The sequence below is a fragment of the Pseudophryne corroboree genome, unplaced genomic scaffold, assembly GCF_028390025.1.
Source record: "Pseudophryne corroboree isolate aPseCor3 unplaced genomic scaffold, aPseCor3.hap2 scaffold_1232, whole genome shotgun sequence".
In the NCBI taxonomy this organism is placed as follows: Eukaryota; Metazoa; Chordata; class Amphibia; order Anura; family Myobatrachidae; genus Pseudophryne; species Pseudophryne corroboree.
Window position 1 is genome coordinate 82718 of NW_026967858.1, and position 18731 is coordinate 101448.

The 18731-nt window shown below is 37.5% G+C and overlaps 18 non-coding genes across 18 annotated transcripts; all 18 read right to left on the bottom strand.

Moving 5' to 3' along the window:
• Positions 1-60: 60 nt before the first annotated feature.
• On the bottom strand, positions 61-133 carry TRNAF-GAA (transfer RNA phenylalanine (anticodon GAA)). The gene has a single exon. It is a non-coding gene; the product is annotated as a tRNA-Phe (tRNA).
• An 814-nt stretch (positions 134-947) lies between these two features.
• TRNAF-GAA (transfer RNA phenylalanine (anticodon GAA)) lies at positions 948-1020 on the bottom strand. The gene has a single exon. It is a non-coding gene; the product is annotated as a tRNA-Phe (tRNA).
• Positions 1021-1831: 811 nt separating this feature from the next.
• Positions 1832-1904, bottom strand: TRNAF-GAA (transfer RNA phenylalanine (anticodon GAA)). The gene has a single exon. It is a non-coding gene; the product is annotated as a tRNA-Phe (tRNA).
• Positions 1905-2718: 814 nt separating this feature from the next.
• Positions 2719-2791, bottom strand: TRNAF-GAA (transfer RNA phenylalanine (anticodon GAA)). The gene has a single exon. It is a non-coding gene; the product is annotated as a tRNA-Phe (tRNA).
• Positions 2792-3604: 813 nt separating this feature from the next.
• On the bottom strand, positions 3605-3677 carry TRNAF-GAA (transfer RNA phenylalanine (anticodon GAA)). Its single transcript has one exon. It is a non-coding gene; the product is annotated as a tRNA-Phe (tRNA).
• An 813-nt stretch (positions 3678-4490) lies between these two features.
• TRNAF-GAA (transfer RNA phenylalanine (anticodon GAA)) lies at positions 4491-4563 on the bottom strand. The gene has a single exon. It is a non-coding gene; the product is annotated as a tRNA-Phe (tRNA).
• An 813-nt stretch (positions 4564-5376) lies between these two features.
• Positions 5377-5449, bottom strand: TRNAF-GAA (transfer RNA phenylalanine (anticodon GAA)). Its single transcript has one exon. It is a non-coding gene; the product is annotated as a tRNA-Phe (tRNA).
• Positions 5450-5591: 142 nt separating this feature from the next.
• Positions 5592-5664, bottom strand: TRNAF-GAA (transfer RNA phenylalanine (anticodon GAA)). The gene has a single exon. It is a non-coding gene; the product is annotated as a tRNA-Phe (tRNA).
• A 595-nt stretch (positions 5665-6259) lies between these two features.
• On the bottom strand, positions 6260-6332 carry TRNAF-GAA (transfer RNA phenylalanine (anticodon GAA)). The gene has a single exon. It is a non-coding gene; the product is annotated as a tRNA-Phe (tRNA).
• Positions 6333-7145: 813 nt separating this feature from the next.
• TRNAF-GAA (transfer RNA phenylalanine (anticodon GAA)) lies at positions 7146-7218 on the bottom strand. The gene has a single exon. It is a non-coding gene; the product is annotated as a tRNA-Phe (tRNA).
• A 1687-nt stretch (positions 7219-8905) lies between these two features.
• TRNAF-GAA (transfer RNA phenylalanine (anticodon GAA)) lies at positions 8906-8978 on the bottom strand. The gene has a single exon. It is a non-coding gene; the product is annotated as a tRNA-Phe (tRNA).
• An 813-nt stretch (positions 8979-9791) lies between these two features.
• TRNAF-GAA (transfer RNA phenylalanine (anticodon GAA)) lies at positions 9792-9864 on the bottom strand. The gene has a single exon. It is a non-coding gene; the product is annotated as a tRNA-Phe (tRNA).
• An 812-nt stretch (positions 9865-10676) lies between these two features.
• On the bottom strand, positions 10677-10749 carry TRNAF-GAA (transfer RNA phenylalanine (anticodon GAA)). The gene has a single exon. It is a non-coding gene; the product is annotated as a tRNA-Phe (tRNA).
• Positions 10750-11560: 811 nt separating this feature from the next.
• On the bottom strand, positions 11561-11633 carry TRNAF-GAA (transfer RNA phenylalanine (anticodon GAA)). The gene has a single exon. It is a non-coding gene; the product is annotated as a tRNA-Phe (tRNA).
• An 814-nt stretch (positions 11634-12447) lies between these two features.
• Positions 12448-12520, bottom strand: TRNAF-GAA (transfer RNA phenylalanine (anticodon GAA)). The gene has a single exon. It is a non-coding gene; the product is annotated as a tRNA-Phe (tRNA).
• A 2745-nt stretch (positions 12521-15265) lies between these two features.
• TRNAF-GAA (transfer RNA phenylalanine (anticodon GAA)) lies at positions 15266-15338 on the bottom strand. The gene has a single exon. It is a non-coding gene; the product is annotated as a tRNA-Phe (tRNA).
• Positions 15339-16151: 813 nt separating this feature from the next.
• TRNAF-GAA (transfer RNA phenylalanine (anticodon GAA)) lies at positions 16152-16224 on the bottom strand. The gene has a single exon. It is a non-coding gene; the product is annotated as a tRNA-Phe (tRNA).
• A 1679-nt stretch (positions 16225-17903) lies between these two features.
• On the bottom strand, positions 17904-17976 carry TRNAF-GAA (transfer RNA phenylalanine (anticodon GAA)). Its single transcript has one exon. It is a non-coding gene; the product is annotated as a tRNA-Phe (tRNA).
• Between the last annotated feature and the right edge of the window lie 755 nt (positions 17977-18731).

Here is an 18731-nt window from a genome sequence, read left to right on the forward strand (position 1 = left end):
ATAATGAAAGATTCTGCTGGTAAATTGCTATTCTGTAACAAAAAAAACAGCAACTAAATATGCCGAAACCCAGGATCGAAACAGGGACCTTTAGATCTTCAGTCTAACGCTCTCCCAACTGAGCTATTTCGGCTAATTGTGAAAAATGTCAAGCCGTATTTGGGGTTTTAGGCTGGGGAAAAAAAGAGCATTAAGTGTTCTTGATGAACAACACCTGATAATGAAAGATTCTGCTGGTAAATTGCTATTCTGTAACAAAAATACAGCAACTAAACATGCCGAATCCTGGGATCAAACCCAGGACCTTTAGATCTTCAGTTTAATGCTCTCACAAAAGAGCTATTGCGTGTAAGTCTGACGTTTAGAAAGTCTTTTTTGGTGTTTAAGATAAGGCAAACTGAAAGAACATCAAGTGTCCTAGAGGGCGAAACCTGAAAATGAAAGTTTCTGCTGCTAAATTTCTTTTTGCTGAATTGCTACTCAGTAACAAACTGCAAACACCCAAACATGTGGAAACCCACGATCGTACTAGGGATTTTAAGGTCTTCAGTCTATTGCTCTCACAACTGAGCTATTTTGGCAAGCTATACTGATAAGAATGTCTTTTTTTAGGAGCTAAAGATTTTGCAAACTGAAATAACATAAAATGCTTTTCAAGATCAAAACCTGAACACAACAGTTTTTGCTGCTAAATTGCTATTCAGTAGCAAAAGCAAACACCCAACCATGCTAAACCCCAGGATTGAACAAGACACCCTTAGATCTTCAGTCTAATGTTGTCACAACTGAGCTATTTCGCCAAGGTCTACTAATAAGAAATTCTTTTATTGGGGCTAATAATAATGCAAACTGTAATAACATGAAATGTTCTTGAAGACCAGAACCTGAACACGGCAGTTTCTGCTGCTAAATTGCTATTCTGTAACAAAAAAAACCGCAACTAAATACGCCGAAACCCGGGATCGAACCAGGGACCTTTAGATCTTCAGTCTAACGCTCTCCCAACTGAGCTATTTCGGCTAATTCTGACAGATGTTAAGTCGTATTTGGGGTTTTAGGTTGGGAAAAAAAGAGCATCAAGTGTTCTTGAAGAGCAACACCTTATAATGAAAGATTCTGCTGGTAAATTGCTATTCTGTAACAAAAATACAGCTACTAAACATGCCGAAACCAGGGATCGAACCAGGGACTTATAGATCTTCATTCTAATGCTCTCCCAAATGAGCTATTGCAGCTACGTCTGACATTTGGAAAGTCTTTTTTGGTGTTTAAGATAAGGCAAACTGAAAGAACATCAAGTGTCCTAGAGGGCGAAACCTGAAAATGAAAGTTTCTGCTGCTAAATTTCTTTTTGCTGAATTGCTACTCAGTAACAAACTGCAAACACCCAAACATGTGGAAACCCACAATCGTACTAGGGATTTTAAGGTCTTCAGTCTATTGCTCTCACAACTGAGCTATTTTGGCAAGCTATACTGATAAGAATGTCTTCTTTTGGAGCTAAAGATTTTGCAAACTGAAATAACATAAAATGTTTTTCAAGATCAAAAACTGAAAACAACAGTTTTTGCTGCTAAATTGCTATTCAGTAGCAAAAGCAAACACCCAACCATGCTAAACCCCAGGATTGAACAAGACACCCTTAGATCTTCAGTCTAATGTTCTCACAACTGAGCTATTTCGCCAAGCTCTACTAATAAGAAATTCTTTTATTGGGGCTAATAATAATGCAAACTGTAAAAACATGAAATGTTCTTGAAGACCAGAACCTGAACACGGCAGTTTCTGCTGCTAAATTGCCATTCTGTAACAAAAAACCAGCAACTAAATATGCCGAAACCCGGTATCGAACCAGGGACCTTTAGATCTTCAGTCTAACACTCTCCCAAATGAGCTATTTCGGCTAATTGTGAAAGATGTCAAGCCGTATTTGGGGTTTTAGGCTGGGGAAAAAAAGAGCATTAAGTGTTCTTGATGAACAACACCTGATAATGAAAGATTCTGCTGGTAAATTGCTATTCTGTAACAAAAATACAGCAACTAAACATGCCGAATCCTGGGATCGAACCCAGGACCTTTAGATCTTCAGTTGAATGCTCTCACAAAAGAGATATTGCGTGTAAGTCTGACGTTTAGAAAGTCTTTTTTGGTGTTCAAGATAAGGCAAACTGAAAGAACATCAAGTGTCCTAGAGGGCGAAACCTGAAAATGAAAGTTTCTGCTGCTAAATTTCTTTTTGCTGAATTGCTACTCAGTAACAAACTGCAAACACCCAAACATGTGGAAACCCACGATCGTACTAGGGATTTTAAGGTCTTCAGTCTATTGCTCTCACAACTGAGCTATTTTGGCAAGCTATACTGATAAGAATGTCTTTTTTTAGGAGCTAAAGATTTTGCAAACTGAAATAACATAAAATGCTTTTCAAGATCAAAACCTGAACACAACAGTTTCTGCTGCTAAATTGCTATTCAGTAGCAAAAGCAAACACCCAACCATGCTAAACCCCAGGATTGAACAAGACACCCTTAGATCTTCAGTCTAATGTTGTCACAACTGAGCTATTTCGCCAAGCTCTACTAATAAGAAATTCTTTTATTGGGGCTAATAATAATGCAAACTGTAATAACATGAAATGTTCTTGAAGACCAGAACCTGAACATGGCAGTTTCTGCTGCTAAATTGCTATTCTGTAACAAAAAAAACAGCAACTAAATATGCCAAAACCCGGGATCGAACCAGGGACCTTTAGATCTTCAGTCTAACGCTCTCCCAACTGAGCTACTTCGGCTAATTGTGACAGATGTGAAGTCGTATTTGGGGTTTTAGGTTGGGAAAAAAAGAGCATCAAGTGTTCTTGAAGAGCAACACCATATAATGAAAGATTCTGCTGGTAAATTGCTATTCTGTAACAAAAATACAGCTACTAAACATGCCGAAACCCGGGATCGAACAAGGGACTTATAGATCTTCAGTCTAATGCTCTCCCAAATGAGCTATTGCAGCTACATCTGACATTTGGAAAGTCTTTTTTGGTGTTTAAGATAAGGCAAACTGAAAGAACATCAAGTGTCCTAGAGGGCGAAACCTGAAAATAAACGTTTCTGCTGCTAAATTTCTTTTTGCTGAATTGCAACTCAGTAACAAAATGCAAACACCCAAACATGTGGAAACCCACGATCGTACTAGGGATTTTAAGGTCTTCAGTCTATTGCTCTCACAACTGAGCTATTTTGGCAAGCTATACTGATAAAAATGTCTTTTTTTTTGGAGCTAAAGATTTTGCAAACTGAAATAACATAAAATGTTTTTCAAGATCAAAAACTGAAAACAACAGTTTTTGCTGCTAAATTGCTATTCAGTAGCAAAAGCAAACACCCAACCATGCTAAACCCCAGGATTGAACAAGACACCCTTAGATCTTCAGTCTAATGTTCTCACAACTGAGCTATTTCGCCAAGCTCTACTAATAAGAAATTCTTTTATTGGGGCTAATAATAATGCAAACTGTAATAACATGAAATGAACTTGAAGACCAGAACCTGAACACGGCAGTTTCTGCTGCTAAATTGCTATTCTGTAACAAAAAAACAGCAACTAAATATGCAGAAATCCGGGATCGAACCAGGGACCTTTAGATCTTCAGTCTAACGTTCTACCAACTGAGCTATTTCGACTAATTGTGAAAGATGTGAAGCCGTATTTGGGGTTTTAGGCTGGGGAAAAAAAGAGCATTAAGTGTTCTTGATGAACAACACCTGATAATGAAAGATTCTGCTGGTAAATTGCTATTCTGTAACAAAAATACAGCAACTAAACATGCCGAATCCTGGGATCGAACCCAGGAGCTTTAGATCTTCAGTTTAATGCTCTCACAAAAGAGCTATTGTGTGTAAGTCTGACGTTTAGAAAGTGTTTTTTGGTGTTTAAGATAAGGCAAACTGAAAGAACATCAAGTGTCCTAGAGGGCGAAACCTGAAAATGAAAGTTTCTGCTGCTAAATTTCTTTTTGCTGACTTGCTACTCAGTAACAAACTGCAAACACCCAAACATGTGGAAACCCACGATCATACTAGGGATTTTAAGGTCTTCAGTCTATTGCTCTCACAACTGAGCTATTTTGGCAAGCTATACTGATAAGAATGTCTTTTTTTAGGAGCTAAAGATTTTGCAAACTGAAATAACATAAAATGCTTTTCAAGATCAAAACCTGAACACAACAGTTTTTGCTGCTAAATTGCTATTCAGTAGCAAAAGCAAACACCCAACCATGCTAAACCCCAGGATTGAACAAGACACCCTTAGATCTTCAGTCTAATGTTGTCACAACTGAGCTATTTCGCCAAGCTCTACTAATAAGAAATTATTTTATTGGGGCTAATAATAATGCAAACTGTAAAAACATGAAATGTTCTTGAAGACCAGAACCTGAACACGGCAGTTTCTGCTGCTAAATTGCTATTCTGTAACAAAAAAACAGCAACTAAATATGCAGAAACCCGGGATCGAACCAGGGACCTTTAGATCTTCAGTCTAACGCTCTCCCAACTGAGCTATTTCGGCTAATTATGAAAGATGTCAAGCCGTATTTGGTGTTTTAGGCTGGGAAAAAAAAGAGCATTAAGTGTTCTTGATGAACAACACCTGATAATGAAAGATTCTGCTGGTAAATTGCTATTCTGTAACAAAAATACAGCAACTAAACATGCCGAATCCTGGGATCAAACCCAGGACCTTTAGATCTTCAGTTTAATGCTCTCACAAAAGAGCTATTGCGTGTAAGTCTGACGTTTAGAAAGTCTTTTTTGGTGTTTAAGATAAGGCAAACTGAAAGAACATCAAGTGTCCTAGAGGGCGAAACCTGAAAATGAAAGTTTCTGCTGCTAAATTTCTTTTTGCTGAATTGCTACTCAGTAACAAACTGCAAACACCCAAACATGTGGAAACCCACGATCGTACTAGGGATTTTAAGGTCTTCAGTCTATTGCTCTCACAACTGAGCTATTTTGGCAAGCTATACTGATAAGAATGTCTTTTTTTAGGAGCTAAAGATTTTGCAAACTGAAATAACATAAAATGCTTTTCAAGATCAAAACCTGAACACAACAGTTTTTGCTGCTAAATTGCTATTCAGTAGCAAAAGCAAACACCCAACCATGCTAAACCCCAGGATTGAACAAGACACCCTTAGATCTTCAGTCTAATGTTGTCACAACTGAGCTATTTCGCCAAGGTCTACTAATAAGAAATTCTTTTATTGGGGCTAATAATAATGCAAACTGTAATAACATGAAATGTTCTTGAAGACCAGAACCTGAACACGGCAGTTTCTGCTGTTAAATTGCTATTCTGTAACAAAAAAACAGCAACTAAATATGCCGAAACCCAGGATTGAACCAGGGACTTTTAGATCTTCAGTCTAACGCTCTCCCAACTGAGCTATTTTGGCTAATTGTGACAGATGTGAAGTCGTATTTGGGGTTTTAGGTTGGGAAAAAAAGAGCATCAAGTGTTCTTGAAGAGAAACACCTTATAATGAAAGATTCTGCTGGTAAATTGCTATTCTGTAACAAAAATACAGCTACTAAACATGCCGAAACCCGGGATCGAACCAGGGACTTATAGATCTTCAGTCTAATGCTCTCCCAAATGAGCTATTGCAGCTACGTCTGACCTTTGGAAAGTCTTTTTTGGTGTTTAAGATAAGGCAAACTGAAAGAACATCAAGTGTCCTAGAGGGCGAAACCTGAAAATAAATGTTTCTGCTGCTAAATTTCTTTTTGCTGAATTGCTACTCAGTAACAAAATGCAAACACCCAAACATGTGGAAACCCACGATCGTACTATGGATTTTAAGGTCTTCAGTCTATTGCTCTCACAACTGAGCTATTTTGGCAAGCTATACTGATAAGAATGTCTTTTTTTGAAGCTAAAGATTTTGCAAACTGAAATAACATAAAATGTTTTTCAAGATCAAAAACTGAAAGCAACAGTTTTTGCTGCTAAATTGCTATTCAGTAGCAAAAGCAAACACCCAACCATGCTAAACCCCAGGATTGAACAAGACACCCTTAGATCTTCAGTCTAATGTTCTCACAACTGAGCTATTTCGCCAAGCTCTACTAATAAGAAATTCTTTTATTGGGGCTAATAATAATGCAAACTGTAATAACATGAAATGAACTTGAAGACCAGAACCTGAACACGGCAGTTTCTGCTGCTAAATTGCTATTCTGTAACAAAAAACAGCAACTAAATATGCAGAAATCCGGGATCGAACCAGGGACCTTTAGATCTTCAGTCTAACGCTCTACCAACTGAGCTATTTCGACTAATTGTGAAAGATGTGAAGCCGTATTTGGGGTTTTAGGCTGGGGAAAAAAAGAGCATTAAGTGTTCTTGATGAACAACACCTGATAATGAAAGATTCTGCTGGTAAATTGCTATTCTGTAACAAAAATACAGCAACTAAACATGCCGAATCCTGGGATCGAACCCAGGAGCTTTAGATCTTCAGTTTAATGCTCTCACAAAAGAGCTATTGTGTGTAAGTCTGACGTTTAGAGAGTGTTTTTTGGTGTTTAAGATAAGGCAAACTGAAAGAACATCAAGTGTCCTAGAGGGCGAAACCTGAAAATGAAAGTTTCTGCTGCTAAATTTCTTTTTGCTGACTTGCTACTCAGTAACAAACTGCAAACACCCAAACATGTGGAAACCCACGATCATACTAGGGATTTTAAGGTCTTCAGTCTATTGCTCTCACAACTGAGCTATTTTGGCAAGCTATACTGATAAGAATGTCTTTTTTTAGGAGCTAAAGATTTTGCAAACTGAAATAACATAAAATGCTTTTCAAGATCAAAACCTGAACACAACAGTTTTTGCTGCTAAATTGCTATTCAGTAGCAAAAGCAAACACCCAACCATGCTAAACCCCAGGATTGAACAAGACACCCTTAGATCTTCAGTCTAATGTTGTCACAACTGAGCTATTTCGCCAAGCTCTACTAATAAGAAATTATTTTATTGGGGCTAATAATAATGCAAACTGTAAAAACATGAAATGTTCTTGAAGACCAGAACCTGAACACGGCAGTTTCTGCTGCTAAATTGCTATTCTGTAACAAAAAAACAGCAACTAAATATGCAGAAACCCGGGATCGAACCAGGGACCTTTAGATCTTCAGTCTAACGCTCTCCCAACTGAGCTATTTCGGCTAATTGTGAAAGATGTTAAACCGTATTTGGGATTTTAGGCTGGGAAAAAAAAGAGCATTAAGTGTTCTTGATGAACAACACCTGATAATGAAAGATTCTGCTGGTAAATTGCTATTCTGTAACAAAAATACAGCAACTAAACATGCCGAATCCTGGGATCAAACCCAGGACCTTTAGATCTTCAGTTTAATGCTCTCACAAAAGAGCTATTGCGTGTAAGTCTGACGTTTAGAAAGTCTTTTTTGGTGTTTAAGATAAGGCAAACTGAAAGAACATCAAGTGTCCTAGAGGGCGAAACCTGAAAATGAAAGTTCCTGCTGCTAAATTTCTTTTTGCTGAATTGCTACTCAGTAACAAACTGCAAACACCCAAACATGTGGAAACCCACGATCGTACTAGGGATTTTAAGGTCTTCAGTCTATTGCTCTCACAACTGAGCTATTTTGGCAAGCTATACTGATAAGAATGTCTTTTTTTAGGAGCTAAAGATTTTGCAAACTGAAATAACATAAAATGCTTTTTAAGATCAAAACCTGAACACAACAGTTTTTGCTGCTAAATTGCTATTCAGTAGCAAAAGCAAACACCCAACCATGCTAAACCCCAGGATTGAACAAGACACCCTTAGATCTTCAGTCTAATGTTGTCACAACTGAGCTATTTCGCCAAGCTCTACTAATAAGAAATTCTTTTATTGGGGCTAATAATAATGCAAACTGTAATAACATGAAATGTTCTTGAAGACCAGAACCTGAACACGGCAGTTTCTGCTGCTAAATTGCTATTCTGTAACAAAAAAAACAGCAACTAAATATGCCGAAACCCGGGACCTTTAGATCTTCAGTCTAACGCTCTCCCAACTGAGCTATTTCGGTTAATTGTGACAGATGTGAAGTCGTATTTGGGGTTTTAGGTTGGGAAAAAAAGAGCATCAAGTGTTATTGAAGAGCAACACCTTATAATGAAAGATTCTGCTGGTAAATTGCTATTCTGTAACAAAAATACAGCTACTAAACATGCCGAAACCCGGGATCGAAACAGGGACTTATAGATCTTCAGTCTAATGCTCTCCCAAATGTGCTATTGCAGCTACGTCTGACATTTGGAAAGTCTTTTTTGGTGTTTAAGATAAGGCAAACTGAAAGAACATCAAGTGTCCTAGAGGGCGAAACCTGAAAATAAACGTTTCTGCTGCTAAATTTCTTTTTGCTGAATTGCTACTCAGTAACAAAATGCAAACACCCAAACATGTGGAAACCCACGATCGTACTAGGGATTTTAAGGTCTTCAGTCTATTGCTCTCACAACTGAGCTATTTTGGCAAGCTATACTGATAAGAATGTCTTTTTTTGGTGCTAAAGATTTTGCAAACTGAAATAACATAAAATGTTTTTCAAGATCAAAAACTGAAAACAACAGTTTTTGCTGCTAAATTGCTATTCAGTAGCAAAAGCAAACACCCAACCATGCTAAACCCCAGGATTGAACAAGACACCCTTAGATCTTCAGTCTAATGTTCTCACAACTTAGCTAGTTCGCCAAGCTCTACTAATAAGAAATTCTTTTATTGGGGCTAATAATAATGCAAACTGTAATAACATGAAATGAACTTGAAGACCAGAACCTGAACACGGCAGTTTCTGCTGCTAAATTGCTATTCTGTAACAAAAAAAACAGCAACTAAATATGCCGAAACCCGGGATCGAACCAGGGACCTTTAGATCTTCAGTCTAACGCTCTACCAACTGAGCTATTTCGGCTATTTGTGAAAGATGTGAAGCCGTATTTGGGGTTTTAGGCTAGGGAAAAAAAGAGCATTAAGTGTTCTTGATGAACAACACCTGATAATGAAAGATTCTGCTGGTAAATTGCTATTCTGTAACAAAAATACAGCAACTAAACATGCCGAATCCTGGGATCGAACCCAGGAGCTTTAGATCTTCAGTTTAATGCTCTCACAAAAGAGCTATTGTTTGTAAGTCTGACGTTTAGAAAGTCTTTTTTGGTGTTTAAGATAAGGCAAACTGAAAGAACATCAAGTGTCCTTGAGGGCGAAACCTGAAAATGAAAGTTTCTGCTGCTAAATTTCTTTTTGCTGACTTGCTACTCAGTAACAAACTGCAAACACCCAAACATGTGGAAACCCACGATCATACTAGGGATTTTAAGGTCTTCAGTCTATTGTTCTCACAACTGAGCTATTTTGGCAAGCTATACTGATAAGAATGTCTTTTTTTAGGAGCTAAAGATTTTGCAAACTGAAATAACATAAAATGCTTTTCAAGATCAAAACCTGAACACAACAGTTTTTGCTGCTAAATTGCTATTCAGTAGCAAAAGCAAACACCCAACCATGCTAAACCCCAGGATTGAACAAGACACCCTTAGATCTTCAGTCTAATGTTGTCACAACTGAGCTATTTCGCCAAGCTCTACTAATAAGAAATTATTTTATTGGGGCTAATAATAATGCAAACTGTAAAAACATGAAATGTTCTTGAAGACCAGAACCTGAACACGGCAGTTTCTGCTGCTAAATTGCTATTCTGTAACAAAAAAACAGCAACTAAATATGCCGAAACCCAGGATCGAACCAGGGACCTTTAGATCTTCAGTCTAACGCTCTCCCAACTGAGCTATTTTGGCTAATTGTGAAAGATGTCAAGCCGTATTTGGGGTTTTAGGCTGGGGAAAAAAAGAGCATTAAGTGTTCTTGATGAACAACACCTGATAATGAAAGATTCTGCTGGTAAATTGCTATTCTGTAACAAAAATACAGCAACTAAACATGCCGAATCCTGGGATCAAACCCAGGACCTTTAGATCTTCAGTTTAATGCTCTCACAAAAGAGCTATTGCGTGTAAGTCTGACGTTTAGAAAGTCTTTTTTGGTGTTTAAGATAAGGCAAACTGAAAGAACATCAAGTGTCCTAGAGGGCGAAACCTGAAAATGAAAGTTTCTGCTGCTAAATTTCTTTTTGCTGAATTGCTACTCAGTAACAAACTGCAAACACCCAAACATGTGGAAACCCACGATCGTACTAGGGATTTTAAGGTCTTCAGTCTATTGCTCTCACAACTGAGCTATTTTGGCAAGCTATACTGATAAGAATGTCTTTTTTTGGAGCTAAAGATTTTGCAAACTGAAATAACATAAAAAATTTTTCAAGATCAAAAACTGAAAACAACAGTTTTTGCTGCTAAATTGCTATTCAGTAGCAAAAGCAAACACCCAACCATGCTAAACCCCAGGATTGAACAAGACACCCTTAGATCTTCAGTCTAATGTTCTCACAACTGAGCTATTTCGCCAAGCTCTACTAATAAGAAATTATTTTATTGGGGCTAATAATAATGCAAACTGTAATAACATGAAATGAACTTGAAGACCAGAACCTGAACACGGCAGTTTCTGCTGCTAAATTGCTATTCTGTAACAAAAAAACAGCAACTAATTATGCAGAAACCCGGGATCGAACCAGGGACCTTTAGATCTTCAGTCTACCTCTCTCCCAACTGAGCTATTTCACCTAATTGTGACAGATGTGAAGTCGTATTTGGGGTTTTAGGTTGGGAAAAAAAGAGCATCAAGTGTTCTTGAAGAGCAACACCTTATAATGAAAGATTCTGCTGGTAAATTGCTATTCTGTAACAAAAATACAGCTACTAAACATGCCGAAACCAGGGATCGAACCAGGGACTTATAGATCTTCAGTCTAATGCTCTCCCAAATCAGCTTTTGCTGCTACGTCTGACATTTGGAAAGTCTTTTTTGGTGTTTAAGATAAGGCAAACTGAAAGAACATCAAGTGTCCTAGAGGGCGAAACCTGAAAATAAACGTTTCTGCTGCTAAATTTCTTTTTGCTGAATTGCTACTCAGTAACAAAATGCATACACCCAAACAAGTGGAAACCCACGATCGTACTAGGGATTTTAAGGTCTTCAGTCTATTGCTCTCACAACTGAGCTATTTTGGCAAGCTATACTGATAAGAATGTCTTTTTTTGGAGCTAAAGATTTTGCAAACTGAAATAACATAAAAAATTTTTCAAGATCAAAAACTGAAAACAACAGTTTTTGCTGCTAAATTGCTATTCAGTAGCAAAAGCAAACACCCAACCATGCTAAACCCCAGGATTGAACAAGACACCCTTAGATCTTCAGTCTAATGTTCTCACAACTGAGCTATTTCGCCAAGCTCTACTAATAAGAAATTATTTTATTGGGGCTAATAATAATGCAAACTGTAATAACATGAAATGAACTTGAAGACCAGAACCTGAACACGGCAGTTTCTGCTGCTAAATTGCTATTCTGTAACAAAAAAACAGCAACTAATTATGCAGAAACCCGGGATCGAACCAGGGACCTTTAGATCTTCAGTCTACCTCTCTCCCAACTGAGCTATTTCACCTAATTGTGAAAGATGTGAAGCCGTATTTGGGGTTTTAGGCTTGGGGAAAAAAGAGCATTAAGTGTTCTTGATGAACAACACCTGATAATGAAAGATTCTGCTGGTAAATTGCTATTCTGTAACAAAAATACAGCAACTAAACATGCCGAATCCTGGGATCGAACCCAGGACCTTTAGATCTTCAGTTTAATGCTCTCACAAAAGAGATATTGCGTGTAAGTCTGACGTTTAGAAAGTCTATTTTGGTGTTTAAGATAAGGCAAACTGAAAGAACATCAAGTGTCCTAGAGGGCGAAACCTGAAAATGAAAGTTTCTGCTGCTAAATTTCTTTTTGCTGAATTGCTACTCAGTAACAAACTGCAAACACCCAAACATGTGGAAACCCACAATCGTACTAGGGATTTTAAGGTCTTCAGTCTATTGCTCTCACAACTGAGCTATTTTGGCAAGCTATACTGATAAGAATGTCTTTTTTTAGGAGCTAAAGATTTTGCAAACTGAAATAACATAAAATGCTTTTCAAGATCAAAACCTGAACACAACAGTTTTTGCTGCTAAATTGCTATTCAGTAGCAAAAGCAAACACCCAACCATGCTAAACCCCAGGATTTAACAAGACACCCTTAGATCTTCAGTCTAATGTTGTCACAACTGAGCTATTTCGCCAAGCTCTACTAATAAGAAATTATTTTATTGGGGCTAATAATAATGCAAACTGTAATAACATGAAATGTTCTTGAAGACCAGAACCTGAACACGGCAGTTTCTGCTGCTAAATTGCTATTCTGTAACAAAAAAAACAGCAACTAAATATGCCAAAACCCGGGATCGAACCAGGGACCTTTAGATCTTCAGTCTAACGCTCTCCCAACTGAGCTACTTCGGCTAATTGTGACAGATGTGAAGTCGTATTTGGGGTTTTAGGTTGGGAAAAAAAGAACATCAAGTGTTCTTGAAGAGCAACACCTTATGCTACTGAATAGCAATTTAGCAGCAAAAACTGTTGTTTTCAGTTTTTGATCTTGAAAAACATTTTATGTTATTTCAGTTTGCAAAATCTTTTGTTACAGAATAGCAATTTAGCAGCAGAAACTGCCGTGTTCAGGTTCTGGTCTTCAAGAAAAAAAGAGCATCAAGTGTTCTTGAAGAGCAACACCTTATAATGAAAGATTATGCTGGTAAATTGCTATTCTGTAACAAAAATACAGCTACTAAACATGCCGAAACCGAACCAGGGACTTATAGATCTTCAGTCTAATGCTCTCCCAAATGAGCTATTGCAGCTACGTCAGACTTTTGGAAAGTCTTTTTTGGTGTTTAAGATAAGGCAAACTGAAAGAACATCAAGTGTCCTAGAGGGCGAAACCTGAAAATAAACGTTTCTGCTGCTAAATTTCTTTTTGCTGAATTGCTACTCAGTAACAAAATGCAAACACCCAAACATGTGGAAACCCACGATCGTACTAGGGATTTTAAGGTCTTCAGTCTATTGCTCTCACAACTGAGCTATTTTGGCAAGCTATACTGATAAAAATGTCTTTTTTTGGAGCTAAAGATTTTGCAAACTGAAATAACATCAAATGTTTTTCAAGATCAAAAACTGAAAACAACAGTTTTTGCTGCTAAATTGCTATTCAGTAGCAAAAGCAAACACCCAACCATGCTAAACCCCAGGATTGAACAAGACACCCTTAGATCTTCAGTCTAATGTTGTCACAACTGAGCTATTTCGCCAAGCTCTTCTAATAAGAAATTCTTTTATTGGGGCTAATAATAATGCAAACTGTAATAACATGAAATGATCTTGAAGACCAGAACCTGAACACGGCAGTTTCTGCTGCTAAATTGCTATTCTGTAACAAAAAAACAGCAACTAAATATGCCGAATCCCAGTATCGAACCAGGGACCTTTAGATCTTCTGTCTAACGCTCTCCAAACTGAGCTATTTTGGCTAATTGTGAAAGATGTCAAGCCGTATTTGGGGTTTTAGGCTGGGAAAAAAAAGAGCATTTAGTGTTCTTGATGAACAACACCTGATAATGAAAGATTCTGCTGGTAAATTGCTATTCTGTAACAAAAATACAGCAACTAAACATGCCGAATCCTGGGATCGAACCCAGGACCTTTAGATCTTCATTTTAATGCTCTCACAAAAGAGCTATTGCGTGTAAGTCTGACGTTTAAAAAGTCTTTTTTGGTGTTTAAGATAAGGCAAACTGAAAGAACATCAAGTGTCCTAGAGGGCGAAACCTGAAAATGAAAGTTTCTGCTGCTAAATTTCTTTTTGCTGACTTGCTACTCAGTAACAAACTGCAAACACCCAAACATGTGGAAACCCACGATCGTACTAGGGATTTTAAGGTCTTCAGTCTATTGCTCTCACAACTGAGCTATTTTGGCAAGCTATACTGATAAGAATGTCTTTTTTTAGGAGCTAAAGATTTTGCAAACTGAAATAACATAAAATGCTTTTCAAGATCAAAACCTGAACACAACAGTTTTTGCTGCTAAATTGCTATTCAGTAGCAAAAGCAAATACCCAACCATGCTAAACCCCAGGATTGAACAAGACACCCTTAGATCTTCAGTCTAATGTTCTCACAACTGAGCAATTTCGCCAAGCTCTACTAATAAGAAATTATTTTATTGGGGCTAATAATAATGCAAACTGTAATAACATGAAATGTTCTTGAAGAACAGAACCTGAACACGGCAGTTTCTGCTGCTAAATTGCTATTCTGTAACAAAAAAAACAGCAACTAAATATGCCGAAACCCGGGATCTTCAGTCTAACGCTCTCCCAACTGAGCTATTTCAGCTAATTGTGACAGATGTGAAGTCGTATTTGGGGTTTTAGGTTGGGAAAAAAAGAGCATCAAGTGTTCTTGAAGAGCAACACCTTATAATGAAAGATTCTGCTGGTAAATTGCTATTCTGTAACAAAAATACAGCTACTAAACATGCCAAAACCCAGGATCGAACCAGGGACTTATAGATCTTCAGTCTAATGCTCTCCCAAATGAGCTATTGCAGCTACGTCTGACATTTGGAAAGTCTTTTTTGGTGTTTAAGATAAGGCAAACTGAAAGAACATCAAGTGTCCTAGAGGGCGAAACCTGAAAATAAACGTTTCTGCTGCTAAATTTCTTTTTGCTGAATTGCTACTCAGTAACAAAATGCAAACACCCAAACATGTGGAAACCCACGATCGTACTAGGGATTTTACGGTCTTCAGTCTATTGCTCTCACAACTGAGCTATTTTGGCAAGCTATACTGATAAGAATGTCTTTTTTTGGAGCTAAAGATTTTGCAAACTGAAATAACATAAAATGTTTTTCAAGATCAAAAACTGAAAACAACAGTTTTTGCTCCTAAATTGCTATTCAGTAGCAAAAGCAAACACCCAACCATGCTAAACCCCAGGATTGAACAAGACACCCTTAGATTTTCAGTCTAATGTTCTCACAACTGAGCTATTTCGCCAAGCTCTACTAATAAGAAATTATTTTATTGGGGCTAATAATAATGCAAACTGTAATAACATGAAATGATCTTGAAGACCAGAACCTGAACACGGCAGTTTCTGCTGCTAAATTGCTATTCTGTAACAAAAAAACAGCAACTAAATATGCCGAAACCCGGGATCGAACCAGGGACCTTTAGAACTTCAGTCTAACGCTCTCCCAACTGAGCTATTTTGGCTAATTGTGAAAGATGTCAAGCCGTATTTGGGGTTTTAGGCTGGGGAAAAAAAAGAGCATTAAGTGTTCTTGATGAACAACACCTGATAATGAAAGATTCTGCTGGTAAATTGCTATTCTGTAACAAAAATACAGCAACTAAACATGCCGAATCCTGGGATCAAACCCAGGACCTTTAGATCTTCAGTTTAATGCTCTCACAAAAGAGCTATTGCGTGTAAGTCTGACGTTTAGAAAGTCTTTTTTGGTGTTTAAGATAAGGCAAACTGAAAGAACATCAAGTGTCCTAGAGGGCGAAACCTGAAAATAAACGTTTCTGCTGCTAAATTTCTTTTTGCTGAATTGCTACTCAGTAACAAAATGCAAACACCCAAACATGTGGAAACCCACGATCGTACTAGGGATTTTAAGGTCTTCAGTCTATTGCTCTCACAACTGAGCTATTTTGGCAAGCTATACTGATAAAAATGTCTTTTTTTGGAGCTAAAGATTTTGCAAACTGAAATAACATCAAATGTTTTTCAAGATCAAAAACTGAAAACAACAGTTTTTGCTGCTAAATTGCTATTCAGTAGCAAAAGCAAACACCCAACCATGCTAAACCCCAGGATTGAACAAGACACCCTTAGATCTTCAGTCTAATGTTGTCACAACTGAGCTATTTCGCCAAGCTCTTCTAATAAGAAATTCTTTTATTGGGGCTAATAATAATGCAAACTGTAATAACATGAAATGATCTTGAAGACCAGAACCTGAACACGGCAGTTTCTGCTGCTAAATTGCTATTCTGTAACAAAAAAACAGCAACTAAATATGCCGAATCCCAGTATCGAACCAGGGACCTTTAGATCTTCAGTCTAACGCTCTCCAAACTGAGCTATTTCGGCTAATTGTGAAAGATGTCAAGCCGTATTTGGGGTTTTAGGCTGGGGAAAAAAAAGAGCATTAAGTGTTCTTGATGAACAACACCTGATAATGAAAGATTCTGCTGGTAAATTGCTATTCTGTAACAAAAATACAGCAACTAAACATGCCGAATCCTGGGATCGAACCCAGGACCTTTAGATCTTCATTTTAATGCTCTCACAAAAGAGCTATTGCGTGTAAGTCTGACGTTTAAAAAGTCTTTTTTGGTGTTTAAGATAAGGCAAACTGAAAGAACATCAAGTGTCCTAGAGGGCGAAACCTGAAAATGAAAGTTTCTGCTGCTAAATTTCTTTTTGCTGACTTGCTACTCAGTAACAAACTGCAAACACCCAAACATGTGGAAACCCACGATCGTACTAGGGATTTTAAGGTCTTCAGTCTATTGCTCTCACAACTGAGCTATTTTGGCAAGCTATACTGATAAGAATGTCTTTTTTTAGGAGCTAAAGATTTTGCAAACTGAAATAACATAAAATGCTTTTCAAGATCAAAACCTGAACACAACAGTTTTTGCTGCTAAATTGCTATTCAGTAGCAAAAGCAAATACCCAACCATGCTAAACCCCAGGATTGAACAAGACACCCTTAGATCTTCAGTCTAATGTTCTCACAACTGAGCAACTTCGCCAAGCTCTACTAATAAGAAATTATTTTATTGGGGCTAATAATAATGCAAACTGTAATAACATGAAATGTTCTTGAAGAACAGAACCTGAACACGGCAGTTTCTGCTGCTAAATTGCTATTCTGTAACAAAAAAAACAGCAACTAAATATGCCGAAACCCGGGATCTTCAGTCTAACGCTCTCCCAACTGAGCTATTTCAGCTAATTGTGACAGATGTGAAGTCGTATTTGGGGTTTTAGGTTGGGAAAAAAAGAGCATCAAGTGTTCTTGAAGAGCAACACCTTATAATGAAAGATTCTGCTGGTAAATTGCTATTCTGTAACAAAAATACAGCTACTAAACATGCCAAAACCCAGGATCGAACCAGGGACTTATAGATCTTCAGTCTAATGCTCTCCCAAATGAGCTATTGCAGCTACGTCTGACATTTGGAAAGTCTTTTTTGGTGTTTAAGATAAGGCAAACTGAAAGAACATCAAGTGTCCTAGAGGGCGAAACCTGAAAATAAACGTTTCTGCTGCTAAATTTCTTTTTGCTGAATTGCTACTCAGTAACAAAATGCAAACACCCAAACATGTGGAAACCCACGATCGTACTAGGGATTTTACGGTCTTCAGTCTATTGCTCTCACAACTGAGCTATTTTGGCAAGCTATACTGATAAGAATGTCTTTTTTTGGAGCTAAAGATTTTGCAAACTGAAATAACATAAAATGTTTTTCAAGATCAAAAACTGAAAACAACAGTTTTTGCTCCTAAATTGCTATTCAGTAGCAAAAGCAAACACCCAACCATGCTAAACCCCAGGATTGAACAAGACACCCTTAGATTTTCAGTCTAATGTTCTCACAACTGAGCTATTTCGCCAAGCTCTACTAATAAGAAATTATTTTATTGGGGCTAATAATAATGCAAACTGTAATAACATGAAATGATCTTGAAGACCAGAACCTGAACACGGCAGTTTCTGCTGCTAAATTGCTATTCTGTAACAAAAAAACAGCAACTAAATATGCCGAAACCCGGGATCGAACCAGGGACCTTTAGAACTTCAGTCTAACGCTCTCCCAACTGAGCTATTTTGGCTAATTGTGAAAGATGTCAAGCCGTATTTGGGGTTTTAGGCTGGGGAAAAAAAAGAGCATTTAGTGTTCTTGATGAACAACACCTGATAATGAAAGATTCTGCTGGTAAATTGCTATTCTGTAACAAAAATACAGCAACTAAACATGCCGAATCCTGGGATCAAACCCAGGACCTTTAGATCTTCAGTTTAATGCTCTCACAAAAGAGCTATTGCGTGTAAGTCTGACGTTTAGAAAGTCTTTTTTGGTGTTTAAGATAAGGCAAACTGAAAGAACATCAAGTGTCCTAGAGGGCGAAACCTGAAAATGAAAGTTTCTGCTGCTAAATTTCTTTTTGCTGAATTGCTACTCAGTAACAAACTGCAAACACCCAAACATGTGGAAACCCACGATCGTACTAGGGATTTTAAGGTCTTCAGTCTTTTGCTCTCACAACTGAGCTATTTTGGCAAGCTATACTGATAAGAATGTCTTTTTTTAGGAGCTAAAGATTTTGCAAACTGAAATAACATAAAATACTTTTCAAGATCAAAACCTGAACACAACAGTTTTTGCTGCTAAATTGCTATTCAGTAGCAAAAGCAAACACCCAACCATGCTAAACCCCAGGATTGAACAAGACACCCTTAGATCTTTAGTCTAATGTTGTCACAACTGAGCTATTTCGCCAAGCTCTACTAATAAGAAATTCTTTTATTGGGGCTAATAATAATGCAAACTGTGATAACATGAAATGTTCTTGAAGACCAGAACCTG